General features: G+C 40.6%; 1 pseudogene; it reads right to left on the reverse strand.

The window, feature by feature from the left end:
* Positions 1 to 4,460: 4,460 nt before the first annotated feature.
* On the reverse strand, positions 4,461 to 5,587 carry LOC117979531 (large ribosomal subunit protein eL30-like; annotated as a pseudogene).
* Between the last annotated feature and the right edge of the window lie 327 nt (positions 5,588 to 5,914).

A 5,914-nucleotide genomic window follows, 5' to 3' on the forward strand; every position in this document is an offset into this window, starting at 1 on the left:
TTCTCAGGAGGTACGGGTTCAGATTGCATTTATAAGGCTCAACAATAGGGCTCAGGCTAAATTTTATTTTATTGTCCATCCTGATTAGTCCCTGTGGTAGCAGTATTTTTGTTTCACAACTCCTTCTTCCTTCCCCAAGCTTGCTATGGTTTACTATAGATAAAGTATGCTTCTCCATCTAACTCACGTTGGGCATGGTCAATACAATGTGGGTGGATGTATCATATGCTATATCTGACCAGAGACTTTATATGAGTTTGTGAAATTTGGCATGACCTCCTGCATTTCTGCCTTTTGCTTTGAGGAGAGAATGCCCCAAGTAGCCATTGCCCGTTTAGCCTGGGTCCTGGAATGAGAAACACATAGGAGAGACCCAAACCTAAGCCCAAGTGAGCCTGGACAACCCACATGCAGTGCACAGACCAGTGAGTGAAAAATAAATATTTGTTCTTATGAATCACTGACATTTGGGAGTTATCTGTTGTGCAACACTATTGCATTAAATCTTGACTAATACAATCATTGAGAAACTAATTGTTCTCATCAGTGCCTATTGTGAACAATCAAACAGACTAGAATGTGCGCAATGGGTTTCAATCAGCTGTTCCCATTTTCCCAGGCATCAGTCAGATGGAGCAAAGTCTATGTAAGAGACCAACTGGCTTGTCTTGAGGATGCTGAGGGTGTTCTTAAAAGGGAAATTTGTGGGGGTTTTTAAAAGTCTGTGTTTATATACTAGACACAAATATTCCAGAAATATTATTGGTGGGAAAATCAAATTACAGAACATAATGAGAGTGACTTGTATGGACACTCTCATTCAGAAAAACATGCAATCTAGCAGCTTCAGAATTTCTATATAGGTGGGCTGGATGTGTACATAACAATCTCATTAGAAGGGAGTTGGGACAAACAAGGAGGCTTGACCTTGTATTTGCATAGCACCTTAATATAATTGAAAAATATCCCAATTGGCTATATCAAATAATTGGTTGGAGAGAAGCTGATGAAGATTATGTGGGAACTCTAAAACCCCACACTCACACATAATCCCCAGCTGAGACAGTGTTAGATTAAGTGTATCTATAAATATGTCAAGAGGGGACATAGAAATGTACATATCAAAATGTTAATCGAAATTATAAGTGAAAAGTGAAGTTTGGGGGAATCTTTACCGTCTTCTTTGTACTTATCTGTATTGTTGGAATCTTTTGCACTGAACATATATCATTTCCCCCAAAACAATGAAGCTATTTTCTACAGAGAAAAGGAATTCTACTGACCTCCCCTTTTTCCTTTATCTCAATTTAATCACCTAAATGGTGCCTAAAAATCCCTAAATTTTAGTTTTCCCCACTATGTCTTTTTTTTTTTGAGATGGAGTCTCTCTCTGTCACCCAGGCTGGAGTGCAGTAGTGTGATCTCAGGTCACTGCAACCTCCGCCTCCCGGGTTCAAGTGATTCTTCTGCCTCAGCCTCCCAAGTAGCTGGGACTACAGGCACATGCCACCACACCCAGCTAATTTTTTTTTTTTTTTTTTTTTTGTATTTTTAGCAGAGACAGGGTTTCACCATATTGGCCAGGCTGGTCTCGAACTCCAACCTTGTGATCTGCCTGCTTTGGCCTCTCAAAGTGCTGGGATTACAGGTGTGAGCCACCTTGTACGCCCCCCCACTATGTCTTACCTTTTTTTTTTTTAAGCTATCATCTTTTTCTCAAAACAACCAAATATAAAAGAAACAACACAAGGCATCTAAAAGAGCCCTGGTCTGATGGCTAAGATTCCAGTTCCAGCTCTCTATTTCTCTCGGGACCTCGGCCTCCGCATCTAAAAAGAGAAGGATTGAACTAATTAGAAGTTACAAACTCAGGTGCCTATAGGAACCAATGAGGAGCCAATGAGAGAAGCAAGTGGGGCTGTATTGCACGGGAGGATACCAGCCCAGCTAAAGGAGGAAGCCTTTATTCTGTACCACAGAAGAAGGCTGTGCTACAGGGTTTCAGGCCCAGGGTTGCAAGATCTTGCAATTTATTAAGTCTGGAAATCAAGTTTTTATATGAAATCTCCTGGTTTTTAAATGTTGGCAAGTAAAATTTTAAAATGTTTTGTGAATGCCGGGTACGGTGGCTCACACCTGTAATCCTAGCATTTTGGGAGGTGGAGGCAAGTGGATCACAAGGTCAGGAGATCGAGACCATTCTGGCCAACATGGTGAAACCCTGTCTCTACTAAAAATACAAAAATTAGCCAGGTGTGGTGGCGCGTTCCTGTAGTCCCAGCTACTCAGGAGGCTAAGGCAAGAGAATTGCTTGAACCCAGGAGGCGGAGGTTGTGGTGAGCCAAGATCGCGCCACTGCACTCCAGCCTGGGCGACAGAGCGAAATTCGGTCTCAAAAAAAAAAAAAAAAGTTTTGTGAATTCCTTTCCGACCAAAAACCTCAGCTATGAATCCGTCTGGCAGCCAGTGAGTAACACTGGGTCAGATGACCTTCAGGCTCCTTGTGTCACTCTCCTGGAGCCCACCCAGGGGCAACCTAGTGACAGGAGACCTCACAGTTCCCAAGATAGCATTGTTAAAAAAAAAAAAAAAAACTATTTGTTTTATTTTTTAATTAAACAGATCAAGTAAGAGATAATTTATTTGTATGTCAAAAAATTTATCTAACTAATGGGCTTGCTAAATGACCTCTGTGGCTCAATTAAAATGAATATACCAAAACATGATTTCTTCATAGCCATGGGGATCACGGGATTATGCAAAGCAAACATTCCAGGCACTGTTCTAATGTTTTAAAGTATTATTTTATTTAATCCTTACTCTAATCCTGTGAGTGAAATTTATTGCCATACCCAAGTCATCTAAGTTTTCTTTTATGTTATATTCTAGGAGTTTTAGAGTTTTGAAGTTTACATTTAGTTTTATGATCCATTTTAAGTTAGTTTTTGTGAAAAGTTTAATATCTGTTATCTAGATTTGGGTTTTGTTTGTTTGTTTTACATGTGGATGTCCAGTTTTTCCAGTACCATTTGTTGAAAAGACTATTTTTGGCCAGATGTGATGGCTCATGCCTGTAGTGCCAGCACTTTGGGAGGTTGAAGTGGGCGGATCACTTGAGGTCAGGATTTCGAGACTAGCCTGGCCAATATGGTGAAACCCCGTCTCTACTAAAAATACAGAAGTTAGCCAGGAGTGGCGGCTTGTGCTTATAGTCCCAGCTACTCAGGAGGCTGAGGCAGGAGAATCGCTTGAACCCAGGAGGTAAAGGTTGCAGTGAGTCGAGATCACACCACTGCACTCCAGCCTGGACAACAGAATGAGACTCTGTCTGAAAAAAAAAAGAAAAGAAAAGACTTTTTTTTTGCTCCATTATATTGCCTTTGCTCCTTTGTCAAAGATCAATTGACTGTATTTATGTGGGTCTATTTCTGGGATCTCTGTTCTGTTTTATTGATCTTTTTTTTGTTTGTTTGTTTGTTTTTGAGACGGAGTCTCAGTCTGTCACCCAGGCTGGAGTGCAGTGGTGTAATCTTGGCTCACTGCAAGCTCCCCCTCCCAGGTTCACGCCATTCTCCCGCCTCAGCCTCCCAAGTAGCTGGGACTACAGGCGCCTGCCACCATGCCCAGCTAATTTTGCTTTTGTATTTTTAGTAGAGACGAGGTTTCACTGTGTTAGCCAGGATAGTCTCGATCTCCTGACCTTGTGATCCACCCGCCTCAGCCTCCCAAAGTGCTATGGTTACAGGCGTGAGCCACCATGCCTGGCCTTGATCTGTTTGTTCTTTCATCAATACCACATTGTCTTGATTACTACAGCTTTATATTAAGTCTTGAAGTCAGGTAGTGTCAGTTCTCCAGCTTTACTCTTCTTCAATATTGTATTGACTATTCTGGGTCTTATGCCTTTCCATGTAAACTTTAGAATCAGTTTGTTGATATCCACAAAATAACTTGCTGAGACTGGGATTGGGATTGCTTTGAATCTATAGATTAAGTTGGAAAGAATGACATCTTGACTCTATTGAGCCTTCCTATCCATGAACATGGAATATCTCTCCATTTATTTAGTTCTTCTTTGATTTTGTTCATCAGAGTTTTCCAGTTTTCCTTGTATAGATTTAGTACACATTTTGTTAGATTTATACCTAAGTATTTCATTTTGGGGGGTGATAATGTAAATTATACTGTTTTTAATTTCAAATTCCACTTGTTCAGTGCTGGTGTATAGGTATATAGTTTCCTTTGTAATGTTTTTGGCTGCTTTGGTATTAGGGTTTAGTTAGGAAGTAGTATCCCCTTCTGCATCTATCCTCTGAAAGAGAAAGTAGATAATTAGTAGAATTTCTTCTATAGACATTTGGTAGAATTCACCAGTGAATCCATCTAGGTCTGGTGCTTTCTGTTTTGAAAAGTTATTAATTATTCACTCAATGTCTTTAATAGATACAGGCCTATTCAGATTGTCTGTTGCTTCTTGTGTGTTTTGGCAGTTTGTGTCTTTCAAGGAATTGATCCATTTCATCTAGGCTATCAAATCTGTGGGCATAAAGCTGTTGATAGTATTCTTTTATTATCCTTCTATTGCCCATCATATCTGTAGTGATGTCACCTCTGGAATTTCTGATATCAGTAATTTGTGTTCTCTCTTTTTTTCTTGGCCTAACTCATTGTTTCTTAAACCTATGTTAGTCAGATTTTTGTCCATACCACTTCCCAGAAACTGCCTTTGTCAAGGTCAACAATGACCTTCACTTGTCAATTCCAAAGGTCAGCTTTCAGTCTTTACCTTTCTTGACCTATTGGCAACACTGGACCCAGCTGATCACTCCCACTTCCTGGAAACACTGGCCTTACTTGGCTTCTATGACACCACAATTCCCCGATTTTCTTTCTGCCTCCTGTGGTTCTGTTCCTGGTCCTTTGCTGTTTCTTTCTAATCCCCACAGCCTCTTAATGTTAGAGGAGTTTAGGGCTCAGACCTTGGACGACCTCTCCTCTTTTCTAACCTCATTCTCATGGCAAACTCATCCAAATCTTATAGTTTTCAATATCACTATATGATGATGACTCTCAAAAGTATCTCTAGTACAGACATCCTCTCCCCTGAATTCCAGAACTGTGAACTCAGTGGTCTACTGAATATCTTTATTTAAGACAAATGGGGCATCTCAATCTTTTTTTTTTTTTTAAACAAGCTCGGGCAAATTTTATTAAAGGAAAATTTTGCATCGTTTACTTTTCACCAGTTTGTTCTGGCATGCTTCTAATGATGTCAGAGTCACCTGGATCAATGATAGCCAGTGTGCACACTCTGTAGTATTTTCCACATGCTGTGCCCAGTTCAATATTATTGCCACTGTAGTGATGGACACCAGTTTTGGCCAACATTGCAGAGTACTCTATTTCGGATTTCCTCAAAGCTGAGCAGTTGTTAGCAAGAATGACCAATTTAGCTTTGCCTTGGCTTCAGAGTCTGCTTGTACCCCAGCACGTACTTTCCACTTTTCATAACGAGTTAGAGCCTAGAGTTGATCGACTCCAGTGACTTTTTCATCTTCTTTGCGGCCACCATCTTCCTGCCTTAGGTGCGAGACGGCCCTCAACCAAGAGCAGCCGCTAAGATGGCCAGGAAGCAAGAAAAAAAAAAGGGCATCTCAATCTTAACAAGTTCAAACTGAGCTCCTAATATTCTACCTCAAACTTACTCCGTCTGCCCTCTTTCACATCTTGGTTCTTGGGTTGGCATCTTCCATGGCTCTTCTTTTTCTCTTATACCTCCCGCTCACCCATCTTAGTCTGTCAGCAAATTCTCCTGGCCCTACATTCAGAATATATCCAGGTATAACCATTTCTTATCACTTCTGCTATCATCTGGATCCAAACTCCTGTTACCTCCCACATGAATTATTTAATT

The sequence above is a fragment of the Pan paniscus genome, chromosome 2 (assembly GCF_029289425.2).
Source record: "Pan paniscus chromosome 2, NHGRI_mPanPan1-v2.0_pri, whole genome shotgun sequence".
In the NCBI taxonomy this organism is placed as follows: Eukaryota; Metazoa; Chordata; class Mammalia; order Primates; family Hominidae; genus Pan; species Pan paniscus.